The sequence below is a fragment of the Euwallacea similis genome, chromosome 8 (assembly GCF_039881205.1).
Source record: "Euwallacea similis isolate ESF13 chromosome 8, ESF131.1, whole genome shotgun sequence".
Lineage (NCBI taxonomy): Eukaryota > Metazoa > Arthropoda > Insecta > Coleoptera > Curculionidae > Euwallacea > Euwallacea similis.
In genome coordinates, this window is record NC_089616.1 from 1,989,332 (window position 1) to 2,003,954 (window position 14,623).

Sequence of the window (14,623 nt, forward strand, 5' to 3'; positions counted from 1 at the left end):
AAATACAATGATAGAATTCCGAGAGATTTAATGACTTTTTTGTGCCAGGGGACAAGTAATATAAAGGTAATTACTGTGACGGTGCGCCATTTTATTTCCTACAGGACTGTCCGCTCCAAAATAAGCAAAAAAAACCATCGGTATTTAACGGCAGTTAAACCAGGATCAGCAGTAAAACTTTGCAGTTGCAATATTTGCAAAAGGTTAATATAACTCTGGAATAGCCGCACTGGACAGGTGGAGGTACTAGGAAATGGATATAGACGTGTTAACTTGGGAATGTCTCATAAAGCACCTGATTTGTTTTGTGCTATTTTGTATGGCGGACATGCTAGTAAAAGCTGAAGGAAAAAGTAGATGGAAACTGACAAATTGCATGAATGTTCCCTAATATAATTTAATGTTTTTAAATTTCATTGTATCAGCTTTCAAGTGTGATTTTCCTTGTACATGTCGCCCAAGTACGCCACTGCCTCTCGCCCACTATTTCCTGGGTGCAGAAGCTCTATCTAACTAGAATTTTCTAGTATCTCCTGGAAGCTTCTGGAAGCCTTCTTACGACAGGGATAATTAAGAGATTGCTTACGTCCAATTTCAGTGCTGCAGAAGGTCTGTCGCAGATCTAAAGAACAATAAAAAAACTGCGTCAATCAAATATCAAAAAATATACAAAATATGGAACTTCACTGCACCGTTGATTATCGACCATTACTCCTGGAATTTACACTCTGTGCTTAAGAAAATTTTCCCACCAAATTTGATTGGTGCAGAAGATCTATTTGAGTGTCTCTTTCGTCAACATCACTCCTGGTCGACTATTAGAGCAGAGACTTTTTGATTTTGGATTATCTCTAATTGGAATTATACAGCTACCTGCTAGAGCTAATACTTAAAGTCAAGAAATTCTTCGTCCTGGTTTAAAACGTGGGTCGGCAGGTCCGTACTCTGGTGGTAAACGCGGCTCGTCTCATGATGTTGGCGGAACGGACAGGACCGGAGTTTTGACGAAATCAGTCCTGTCCTGTATGATAATTATTCCCCACGAATCGTAAACTTAAATTGAATCTTATAGCTAATAAGCAACAACGATAATATGGTCGCAAAAACCTAATAATTTGGGGATCGTTCTTCCGTGGGACTGTATGATAATTATATGCAAATTGGAGCAAATCAAAATTCTGTGATAGAATCGCGAAGTCTGATAATAATTAGAGCGCTGCATATGCGCGAAGCGCGCGACTCTATGGTAATTACATGTAAATCAGAACAAATCAAAATACTGTAATTGAATCTAATATGCAATAATTAGTATAACCGATATGACTGGGAGAGTTCAATAATTAAAGCAACGTTCTTCCGTGAACCTGTATATTAATTATATGTAAAATCGATACATTGTAATAGTTAATATGTTAATCATTAAAAATAAATAAATAAATAAAATAGCGCGCCTGCGCGACATTCCTTCTGCGCCGTGGGAGTTTGCGGCGGGGCTGCGACGTCATGAAGAGGAGTGCGTTAGTTATAAGGTGCACAAATAAGTTTCTATCGTTTGACAAAACATGGCCCCATCAGAAGGTTATCTTGAAATTGTCAGATGTAAAACGTACTATCGTAAGTTTGGTCATCTAGTAACACACCCTTATGGGAGCGGAGGAGGGGCAAATATTAGTGACTCCTCATCAGCATCACATAATTTGTTTCGTTCAATAATGTTAAGTTTTGCGCCGAATAAGCGTCATTTGCGGGGACTTTCAATTTACTTCTTTAATTTAAAGAAATCTGCAGCTGAGGTGCATCGATTGCTTGTAGAAGCATGTGGTGAGGCTGCTTTAAGTGAGAGAAGTTGTCGCGAGTGGTTTCACAAATTTAAAAACGATGAATTTGACGTGGAAGGCAAATAATACAGTGGAAGACCTAAAGTGTACGAAGATGCGGAATTGGAAGTATTATTGGAGGAAGATTCATCCTAATCGCAAAAAGAACTTGCACTTACATTAGAAGTGACTCGACAAGCAATTTCGCATTGTTTAAAAGTGTTGGGAATGGGTTCCTTATGAATTGAAGCTGAGAGACGTTAAACGCCGATTTTGCATCGAGTAGTCACTAGCGATGAAAAATGGACTCATTACGATAACCCAAAGAAGAGAAAATCATGGGGACAACCTGGCCATATTCATGGAAAAAAATTCATGTTGTGTATTCGGTAGGATCAGCTTGGTGTCATATATTATGAGTTCCTCAAATCGAACACAACCATTACTGGAACTCTCTACTGAACACAATTAATGAGATTGAACCGAGCACTCAAGGAAAAACACGCCCATTACTACTCCAGACACGACAAAATTATTCTCTTACATGATAATGCTCGTCTGTATGTTGCGGTGCCGGTCAAAACCTATTTGGAAACAATTGGGAAGTTCTACTCCACCCGCCGTATTCACCAGACCTTGCCCCATCCAACTATCACTTATTCCAGTTGATGGCACATGCTCTGTCTGAGCAACGCTTTACATCATATGAAGATACCAAAAATTGGGTCGATTCATGGATAGCCTCAAAAGATGAAGAGTTCTTTTGACGTGGTATTCGAATGTTGTCAGAAAGATGGGAAAAAGTAGTGGCTAGCGATGAACAATGCTTTGAATAAACCGTAATGCACCGTTCTTTCACAATAAATTCCTAATTTTTGATATCAAACGGCGGAAACTTATTTGTATCCCTTTTACTAAAATCGGTTAAAGTTCATTTTTTGAAACAGCACATTTCAGAACTCCAGAATGCGCAAATCTGCTCAAATCAATTGAACCAATCTCGTATCTTGTATGCTTACGGAGGGGCTCGTAGTAGACCTGGGTTGCCTCTAGGAGTATCGTGCCGTACACACAGATGGTCCGCATCAGCACTTTCCTTGAGACGCTTAACTCACCTTTTCACTCTCATTGTACCTTCCCTAATGGGACTCACGACCTAATATCTCTTTGCATTTTTGGACTCTGAGGGCCACTCCGAGAGACCTAACATGTCCTTCTAGTTCCCTTTACGTCGAGAGCCAATTATCTATCTGCCATTTTAGATATGTAAATTTCGTCTGGTGCACTTACAGCCGATGCTGTTAGGTGCACACTAACTCTGCTTCCTGAAGTAAAACAGAAAATAGTTTTTGGTTTTATACTGCATTAATTGACTATCCAAATGAGTGATACTGTTACGATCCGCCATAAAATATACATTGTAAAAACCATAAAACTAGGAAAGTGTATTAGGACGGTGTGTTACAAAATTGTTGTGTAGCTCTAAACATATTTATGGCACAGCATAATGTCGGAAGTCGATAAATGTTTATTGGTTATTTAGACCAGAAATGGCTAAAACACTACTAAAACACACATATAATATCAGCAGTTTTGAGAGTGGTCCGAAGACTGGTTATTTAAATTCTGGATATTGGTTACAATGTTGAAAAACTCACGTTTGACTCGTGCCGTTCGCTGTTACTTATTTGCACAATCAATAGACAATTCTAGGATAATTTTCCAGTTAATATGTAAAATAGCCATGCATCATCGACCTCGTAATAATGCATATTCCTGACTGGGCTTAAACTCGCGATTAAATGGTAGATTTTGGAATAATTAAGTTAGCTTATTAACCGAGAGCAACGGCTAGCCATGCACATAAATTATTACGACCCGCGCTAACTAATTACGAAATTACTGTTCTAATATTGACTCTAGAATTTATGGCAATATCCATCTACTGTGAGAATACCATAAACCATTTTACATTACCATGGGTGATTGCCTACATCATTCTAATACATTCGCTTTTGTTATGCCCATGCCTCGGTTTATGGCCTAATTAACAACTTATAAGAAAGACGTTTCGCATTTTATGCCTTCCCCGTTTTTTATCCCGAATGTTTTGTTGCCAGTTTGCGACTTTTCATGATGCTTCCTCGAATTTAACACACGGTATATTTAGCTGTTGGCATTTTTACGTTCACACAAAAAAAGCGGCCACAAGTTCTCTCAGAAAAGTGCCCACAAATTCTCTCAGAAAAGCACCAATCTCCAATTATCTGGATCCTCCATTGATCTTTACATTAACTTAATCTGAGTAGCTAGAAGAGCGTGAAAGCAGGTATCACCTATGATGGAAATCTCAAACGTCTTTCTTGACAAACTGGAAAATGTGTAATATTTTTACAATACATCAGCGCATGTCAGCTGAACACCAGCTGTGCGTAATGATATTACGCACGGCATTCATTGCATGGTGCTTGTGTGGAACTGCTGACTTACTGCTGCAGCTCATTCAAACATTATTTGCAATTAACTGGCATAGGAATAGGAAAAATACGTTACGCATCTGCTAATTTATAGACTGAAGCTTGAGCTGAGGCTTTAAAGGGGAAAATTCCTTAAAAGGGAGAGATTAAAAGACCGATTTCGCCTTACCTACGGGTTTATAAGCGTTTGATTTAAGCGGAGGCACTTTTTTACACGCTTAAATTTTATAGGTACTTACATTATAAATAAAAGGAGGCAGTTACCAAATTATAATACACGAATATAATAAAAAAGTCATAAAGCTTACAATGATCGCAGTAAAACTTTTAATTGAAGTTATCTCTGAATTTAACGCTTCTGGGTCTCTCTCAAGCGGAATCTGATATTGGTCCCCAACAACATAAAAGCGACGATCTAGTTTGATCCAATCAAGCAGAGCATTTCGTTAAACGCGCTGGGCGGAACGTATGTTAAAATGCGCCTTTGGCCCTTAATTTGGGTTTTATTGTTACGATTTCAAGTCGTTTGCCATTTTTATCTTTCATTCAATGTCCGAAGCTCTACAGTTCCTGCGTCGTTCTTCGAGCAAATGTCTCTGCCTTATTTAAAAACAGTAGCTCTAGGTTGACATTAACGGGGCATCAATTCGAGGTTTTAAATAACCCTTAAGCAAGGGAGGCTGACGGTGCACCCTGTAACAATTAAAGTTGTTGTAATTTAAAATGATCAGTGATGAGAATCGTAAAATCATAAATCAATCAATCGTGTCTATGATTGACGCTTATCAATTACCGCACAGATGTTCCTTATTATCGGAACACCCTGAATGACCCGAAAATTTCCTTGAATGTTTCGATTTAACTGATATAGGTACAGCTAAGATTTAAATGGGTCTTCAAGACTGATTTACCGCCGTTATGGTTGTTGCAATGCATTAGGACACAAAGCCCCATCGAGAGCTCTACCCAATTTACCATCTATCTAAAAACATTCTCATGTGAACAATAGAAATATCTACGATTTATGACCTAATTTCTTTCCATAGCATTTTTATCTCCTCGGCAGATATTTTTAAAGAAAATAAGCCACCAAGTAGGGGGATCTTTATTTCGGCTAATATTTATAGCTTGGTATTATTCTGGACAAAAGTGCATACGTTTTTATTATTTTCTCTTCAAATTTAAGTGGAATACGTTATTTATGGTTCTCCTTGCTTTGCTTGCTGAAATTTTTATTTCGGCTAAATGTGTCCGCGCTCTGCTCCCGACACGCAGACGTTTATTTCCGACTTCACTTCCTACAAAATGATTTGAGTCGCGTGGTGTCGGGTCATGTCGTGTCGACTCGAAGTTCTGTCAAAATCGTATCGAGTGGAGTCGAGTTGTGCCGAGCCGTGTCGAATCAGGACAAAAATGCATATGTTTCAACCATATCCTCCTCAAATTTAAGTGTGGAATCTTCACTTTGTTTTCTGAAACTTTTATTTCGACTAAATGTGCCCGCGCTCTGATCCCGATATGCAGATGATTATTTCCGACTTTATTTCCTACAAAATGATTTCAGTCGCGTGGTGTCGGGTTATGTCGTGTTGACTCGAATTTAGTCGAGTTGAGTCGAGCCGACTCGAAGTTCTGTCAAAATCGAGTCGAGTTGTGCCGTACCGTGTCGAGTCAGGACAAAGATATATACGTTTCAATCATTTTCTCCTCAAATTTAAGTGGAAAATATTACTTATTCTTTACTTTGCTTTCTGAAACTTTTATTTCGGTTAAAGGTGCCCGCGCTGTGTTCCCAACACACACACATTTAATTCCGATTTCACTGCCTACAGAATTGTTAAGCTATTTCGGCGTTTGACCGAGCTTTTGTATGAAATACCTTTTACCAATCATGCCGGTGTTATGGGCGTTTAAAATTTAATATTAAATCCCCGCATCGTGATTGTCCACCGAAGGCATTTGGCATGTCGATAACGTCAGCTATTATTAAATAATAAATCTACAAAGCATAAACGAACGACTATTGCGTTCTTAGGAGCGATTACTGAGGAATATACTCGTAATTATGCAAGTGCGATAATGCAAAATGATATTAAGGTTTAACGATTAGGCGTAGTTTATAGTTATGGCCCCTGATCCACCTTTGTCGGTAAACCCTGCATTATTCTATTTGTTTTTGCGGTTGCAAGGACCGAAATCGCACATTACTTATCACTACGCTCTCTTCATTAAAAGTTCTGGAGGAACGGAGCATTTGGACCATTACACCTTATAGGTACTTTTGGGGGTTTTTTGAGCCTGTTCCATGTAAAAAACGTCCACGTTAATGAAGCAGTCGTGCAATATAAACCCAAAATGCACTTAAAACGTGTAGCACACATAAATGGATTATTGTAGCACTTTTACATTGTAGGGGTAATTAACGAGCAAACTCCGCGTTTTCAAATTCATGCCGGGCACTAAATCTCTACACCTTATTACACCGGAAAAACGATTTCGTCCATAATTGGATACAGTAGATTCGGAGATTACTGCTCAACTTTCGCAATTAAAATCCTAATCGCTACTTTTATTATTGGCTCATACAAATTGAGCATCATGGAGCATATTTTTAATTAGTAATTTGCTACTTAGTTGGAGCTGGATTACTGCGAAAGTTGGATTGAAATTTTAGCGGACACTATGCTGGAAATTGTATTTCCGCAGTTTCATTAGTGCATGCACGGGGATAGTTGTTGAATCGTTTTTTGATAAGGGCGGGAGAGATTACGCGACATTGCACATAAACATTACTTAAATGTCGTTTCCCAGTGCGATATTGCCGCTCTTCACAGAGCAGGCAATTATCATGTCAGCCCATTCAAGCTCTTGCGGTTAGCTCTTATGGCTAATTTTGAAGCGAAAACAACACATAAACGGACATCTTAATAGTCAAACCAAGAAAAAAAAACGCATACCAGGAATTTCCCCTCGCTGCCCCTAATACTTTCCCGGAGGTCTGCATCAGGCAGGTTCGAAATAAAAGTAAAAGTAAAAATAAAAGTAAGTTCGCTAAAACTTGCAAAAAGAAACCACTCAACAAATTGTGAAGAATTTGCGTGCTTCAGAACCGGATCCAATAAGACCGAAGCCCTTGTCGATTCCGAAGTTATATCCTTCAGGGACAGTCTCGGGTCGATGAGGGCTCACAAAAGAAACGAGGTTTTTAGTGCTCTAGTAATGAACCTCGGTAGCCACAACATCTAACCGGGTATCTTTGGAAGATTTTCCTCGGGAAAAAAGCTCTTATGGCTAAAGTCAACTTCCCACGGCGCCCCGTGCCACTTTCCCCAAATTAGGCCCGCTAAACAACGACAACGATCTTCAGTGACTTTTGATGGCCACTTATACAGTACGTTACTACTAACACGCACCATAGAATTTTGCTTGTCAGCCCTATCCACCAAGAGATCTGTGTAGAGTCACTTAATGCTCCAGTCGGAAAGAGAGTATAATAATAAAGTTAAAGTTTCGAACCAACAATCCGCAATTTCGTCGAAATGCAGGTCGCAGACCTTGCAACTTTATCTCTCTTCATCCTCTCTCCCCCCCTAAGACTGGATTGCAAGAGGTAACAAAGCTTGAAGCATAAAGTGAGTTACCTTAACTCCTAGATCCCTTTTTCGGTCCAGTGATTGGCGGCTGTAACTTTCCCTTTTTGTCATTTTCCTTCACGGCTGCATTGTCATATCATCACATGATTCAATAACTTGCTTCCTTTCCGTATTCAACTGTAAATGGGAAACTAAAGAATCCGTCCGGAAATCTTGGAAATCCCCCATATTCGGGACAAGGCATAAATTGTAGCGGTGTTCCCCGTTTCCGCATAAACTAAACAAAGGAATAGAAGTTTGCGATAGTGACAAATTTAACACTTCAGCTTTTTTCGCTCAAATAGATTTTAAAATTCAACGTGATGTTTCATCGATGAGAACAGTCATCAGATTCAGTGTTTTTTATTACTCGCACTGATGGGTACTCCACTGGTGGTAATGTATGTATCCGGTCATTATTTTCACCTATTTTTGGAGCCGTATAATTACCCTTATCATTGTATCATATGTCGTGCAACTCTAGATTGTACCCCCCTCTGCCTGTTAATTTTTTAACAAATTATTTTTTTTTTTTAATTCAAAAGTTGCTTTTAAATAAGACAAAAAACACTATCTTTCGACGTTTTTTTATTTTTTCAAATGTTGCTTACGTCACTGATAGCGCAAAATGGTCGATTTTTTGAAATTTAAACATGGCTCAAGTTATTCCTCAAATTAAAGTTCTTGCAAAACTACAATCAACGGTGTATTGCGAATAAAAATCTATCCACTAGTTTTGAGAAAAACAGCCACAAATTTCATAAAATATGCAATACATACTCAGTTAAATAGTAGGTAAACAATGAAAAAACTTGTTTGATGATAGAAAATTGATTTATTTTCGATTTTGTGCTCATAATTAGCGTTTGGTTATTTTTAATTATCTATTTAATTTTTGTTTTAACCAAAGTAGAGCTGCACGGTATATCCTTATTTTGTTTCTTACCTTATTATTATATCTTCATCTTACTTTTCACATGCATTAATCATTAAATGTTACGAATTGCTTCAGATAGTTGATAACTGAGCCGGATTCTTAATTTGCATCGATACATATTTTTGCAAATTCTGTGAAAACGGTGAAAGATACGAAAATACTGCAAAAGACTAAAAAGCTAAAGAAATGAAGAATGAATTTATACTTGATATTAGAATCTATACAAGGCGTTACAAAAAAAGTTACAAAACAGAATACAGGGTGGTTCAATTGCTATGGGCCACTATTGCTACCTTCTAAACCGTAAACTTTACAAGTTCGGTTAAATTAGACAAAAGTTGTCAAATTTGATGATAAGTTAAGGTCTCCAAGCACTGTTGCCAAATTTGTTCGATTTCAGAAGTATTAGAAAAAATTGAAATTTTGCCGCAGATATGTTTTGTTTTCTTATATTTTTAGGTTTGTTTTTTGGGGGCTATAAATTTTATTTTGCTCTAATCCTAAAACTCTAATATAGGACAAAATAAATTAGGTACCTTAGATGAAATAAGAAATTAAATTAATTATCCAGATCATTGTTGAATTGAATCCAGGTCCGTATTTAAAAAATTGAAGTTAGTGTCGATATGTCAGAAACTAAAAGTGCTATTTTTTAAAAATTAACATTAATGTGTAAAGCTTTAAAAACCAATAAAATGTTGTAAGAAAAACTTTTTTCGAAAATCCTTAGTTTTCGGTTTATTTACAAAAAACTTTTTCGGCAAAATTTCGTTTTTTCCAAATACTTTCAAAACCGAACAAATTTTGACAACAGTACCTCGAAATCTTAACTTGTCATTAAATTTGACAACTTTTATCTAATTTAACCACATTTGTAACGTTTACGATTTGGAAGATAGCAATAGTGGCCTATAGCAATTGGACCGCCCTACATAGTACACGACTCAAAAACTATAACACCCTGTATATGGTTACGGACGATTTTTGGCATTTTGTTGTAGAGTGTCTTAAAGAAATTAGAAAATTTAACTCAAGGCGTACATTCTACATCAGGACTAGGACACGGACACAGGAGGATAATTATTGATTTTTCTTATTAGCACCAAGCTCTCAGCTCTTTAATTTCGTAATACATGTCCGTTGAATTTTTGGCTATTTCCTCGTTCTCTAGCTCAAATCTGAGACATTCCTTCTTAATTTCTTCATTTGCTCGCAAGCTAAACGGGATCGTTTGCCCAAATATTGGAGCCAAATTGACAAAGTTTCTTAAATGCACGAAACCTCGAGTTTCCCACATCTTTTCGTTCAAAACTCGGCAATATTTCTTTGATTAAAGTTTAAATATTTAACCAGATTGCGAAGTCTGATTGGCAGATATACAGCTTTTGCACTTAATTTAAGAAGCTCCAGGCCTAACTCAAGTCTTTGATTAAAATTGAGGTAATTTCGCCGCCACAAGGCACTATTTTTCCCTATTTTTACAGGCATCCAGACAACAAATTTGTCCTGGAATACGCCTAATGCGTGTGCATTGTTTCCAGGAAATTTGTTGTTGTATTGGAGCCTCTCGAAGCTGTTAGCCCTGTTTTCCTTTTTGGAGGGTTACTTAATATTCCGCTCGCACATAAGGGGAGTGTGTATTTTAAAGATTATCGAAGCCCTGACAAGGTGACACATTAAAGGGAATATCTTTTTGAAGGGACATAAATATTGACACTGCGATCAAACTGTTTGTGAAATAACATGCCATAAATTAACTCATTAAGGCAACATCTCAGTAGATCTATCTGCAGTTTAAAGCATAATGCTGTTTGGACAAAGGGGCTCCGATGGCTTTCATTCCTCATTTGCATAATACCCTTCGGAGAAAGGCACTTACTGACTACTATTATAAACACAAATACGTATCCTTTATGCAATATTGATTCAATCATTGCTTGGGTCGAGATCGACCCAACATGTCAATTATTTACGAATCTAATCGTGTGAATTATGAAAAGTATTCATAAAGGTAAAAGAAGTGGGTTGTAAAGGTAGAATAGAACTCAATTTCTAATACAGAATTATCGCTTATTTTCCTGGTCGTACCGCTAATGAATTAACAAGATTGAGTCGTCCGTTCGGACTATCGGGATAAATTGGCAGCCCTTTTAGGGATGTGGTCTAGATAAATGATTAATGGAATTTTTATATAACAAAGCCTCCATATATGTCTCGAAGATTGATTAATTTTAGCTGTGATTAGGAAAGAAAAGCAGATTAGATTGATTTGCCTCGATTGTTCTAAGCGTATTGAATTGTATTATCATTTGAGATCTCTAATGGTCAACTTGTTTCTTTATAGTCGAGAAAAATTGCCATCGGTCAGAACAAAGCTGAATTAACATAACAAATAGCACGAAAACTGGCCAATAGCAGTCATCAAGTTTTTTGGGGAACTAATGTATTGCTGCACTATATACCTGTCAGGCAGCATCATTTCGCAATACAAGCTCCCTTAATTTGAATATAAAATGGAGTGTCATACCTTTTCAATCTGCTTGTGTGTAGATACAGTGGGGTTATGACAAAGTTTACATCATTAATCATATGTGAAGAACTACTCACTGAAAACCCTGTCATAGCGTCAAAAGGCCGATTTCGGGCCGCAGTAGCATAATACCACTGATGAGTGCTTATTTTGAATATGTACGTGCTCCACTAGCATTAATATTTAAGTGGAAGTGGAAAGTTTTTGTTGTTTTTATTCGTACAGAAACTGGTTAATTTAAGCCAGGTTTTTTCAAATAAATTGTTCACGAGCGCGTTCACCAAATTGTCAAGATTATTTCGTTGCTTCACACTAAGCTTTAACGTCTAAATGGTGCAAATTTAATTATTGATACATACCCAGAAATCGAAAAGTAAATTTGATCCACTGAAATTTACGACAAATGTAGCCACCACAAAGAACGGAAAACTATTGCTTGCTGGGGAATATGCCAAAGCGTGGCACATTTATCAAAATATCCGGTTAGTTCAAGTTTTTTGGTTAAGAAAATTTGCCACGAATTATGAAAAGAACGTGAGATGCGTATTTATTCTTTGTATACCTCTCTTTCGGAACATATTTCATCACCACTAAGTTAGACATAAATTGTTTCAGCACCGACTGAATTGCATAAAGGGTGCAACTAAATTATTTCGAAGCCATAAAACTTGCTAATTATCCTGAGACCGAGAACAAAAGTCCCGTAAATTATAGTGAAGCCAGGAATATCCACTTAAAAACTGAAAAGTACGCTGTTAAGCCAGTCAAAGGGTTAAATGATCCTTCAAAAATGCGGACATCCACATCGGGAGAAGTCCAGTGCTTTGGACACCATATTTTACGCTTTATGAGCCTTCAATGTGCTTCTACTTGCAACGATTTGAATAATGGACCCTTATTAGGGCATAGACCCGTCGGGTCGTTTTGTGTATTGCGGCTTTCATTTTGTGTGACAGTCTGTTTATTGCGATCTATATTTCTGGCGGAAAATAAAGTGACTACCTAAACTTTCGTTTTGGAAATTCGTCATTATTTTTATAACATTTAATGTAATTTTTCTCGTACGCGTCATCTCTTCTCGATTAGTGAAATAGAGGTTGTGTGGTATTGAAAGATGATTTAAATTTGATTCAAATAGCGAACTTCGTCTCAAATGAATAATGTACGCAGTGGTAAGACAAAACTAGATTAACAACCCTAATGGTGTCAATGCTGATAGATACTGGAGACATGGGCAGGGTCCGAGCAAGCACGGCCGATTAGTGTGCATTATGCTAAATAGCAAGCTGTTCCTCGACTTATGTGATATTCACTAATCAATGCCACAGCTGCAAATTACATTCCCAGAGGAGCAACTCCATTACCGATGCGGGAATAATTCTGTTCTAAGAGGTAAATGGCTGCCAATCTAAGTTCAGTGATTGTTAACCAAACGTTTGAAACCTATACTAACACCTACCGGCAACAATGGAGAAATGTTTAGTTTGTTATTTTAGCACCTGAAAAATGAGCACAATACCGATGATATGACCGAATACCGCAGGGAAACATCCATCACAGCCACAACAAAAAAATCCCTTGATTAGTGATAGTGCAGTCAGTGAAGATAAAATATGTCGCCAGGTGATACAGCAACAATAAAGCGGAGTAATAATTTATTTCCAACAATGGAAGTAACTCGTCATTTCGTAAAACAATAAATATAGGCGCTTTGAAACAGCGGACATGTAAAAACCCATTGATTTGTTGCCCGCCATGCCCATTAAGTGCTATTTTTCTGTTCCAATTTCCAATTAGGGGAGATAATATACTGGGGCAACAAGTTAATATATTATTTCAGTTTGAAGTGGATTAAGTTGATTTAACATATTGTTGCAAATCAGTTCTCTTGCTTGCACTTTCCAAAAATCTTTCTAGAAAATCGCCTAGATAGTTCTGTAGCAGTACAGTAAGAAGGAGAAGAAGAAGAATAAAGTGAGGAAACAGAAGAGGAAGGGAAAGAGAAAGGAGAAGAAAAAAGAGGAAAAGTAATGGGAGTAAAATTTTAAAATAAAATAAAAAATAAAACATTTCACATTCCAAAAAAAACTCAATCCGCAGCGAAAACGATGTGAGATCTCAAAATCGCGGCCGAATTATTTCCGAGAATAAACCTCTGCATTGAAAGACACGTTTGCAACAATTAAAACCACTCTCATGCCCCTAAGGATATAACTCGACCACCGCCCAGTACTTTCAAAGGGGGAGGCAAATAGGGGGTGACTGTACGAGCGGATATGTAGATACTCAAACATAATATCTCTAATGAATGATTCGACTATAATAGCGAATACTACAATGCATAGCACACAATGGAAATCAAAAATTTACGCAAACATATGCACGTGGTTCGCTGCTGTATAGGATGCGAACAATAATTGATTCGTAGGGAATGTTGCACTCCATAATTTTGTTTGCTGTAATTACCCGTTTAAGTGCTTATATTAGAAACATTTGTCTGGCAATTAAAATACAATTGTTTTCGCATTTGAAAACGATACCTTTGAAATCAATACTCTCAAAGAACCCCGTTCAATTCATCTGCAAAAGCAGCTAAACATAGTTTTTTTTAATGGAACACCTAGCAACTTGTTCATGAGTAATGGGGCAGGATATTAGAATGTTCCTTCAGAAGACACTTTCTCGATTCTGCAAAACTTAGTTACGGATTTCATCGTTTAGGTTCACGGTTTAAATTCGGAGCGATAAAGTCGATTTCCCCAACATCTGAGTGGTGAATATGGCTTTCCCCTTAGAGAGAAAATATAAATTGAAAAATTTTAACATAATCTACTTTGATGTGGGGTTCAATTTCCTGTCTTGCACATATGATTTCTTTCAGCAGGCTTCAGCTGTGGAGAAATAAGTATTAGTTCAGGTTAGTTAGCAGTGAGTAGCTTGATTCTACCTGTACAGCAAAATCCTTGCGTGCCTTAAAGTTAAGAAAAAAACCGTTTCCACGTTGTTGCTCTTTATCTCAACAAGGCAGCAAAGCAGGGCGAAAAAACTCCCTACCGCTCAATGTAATAAAAAATCTAAATAAACAAAACATTATTATTAACTTTTGCAGAAATTCCAATTTGCGGCTGACTTGGGGCGAAGTTATTGCACTGGGCGCATCACAATTATTCGATGCATTGACTATAGCGCATTCGAAATTATGGACTTGCTTATAAAGCACCCCGATGCAT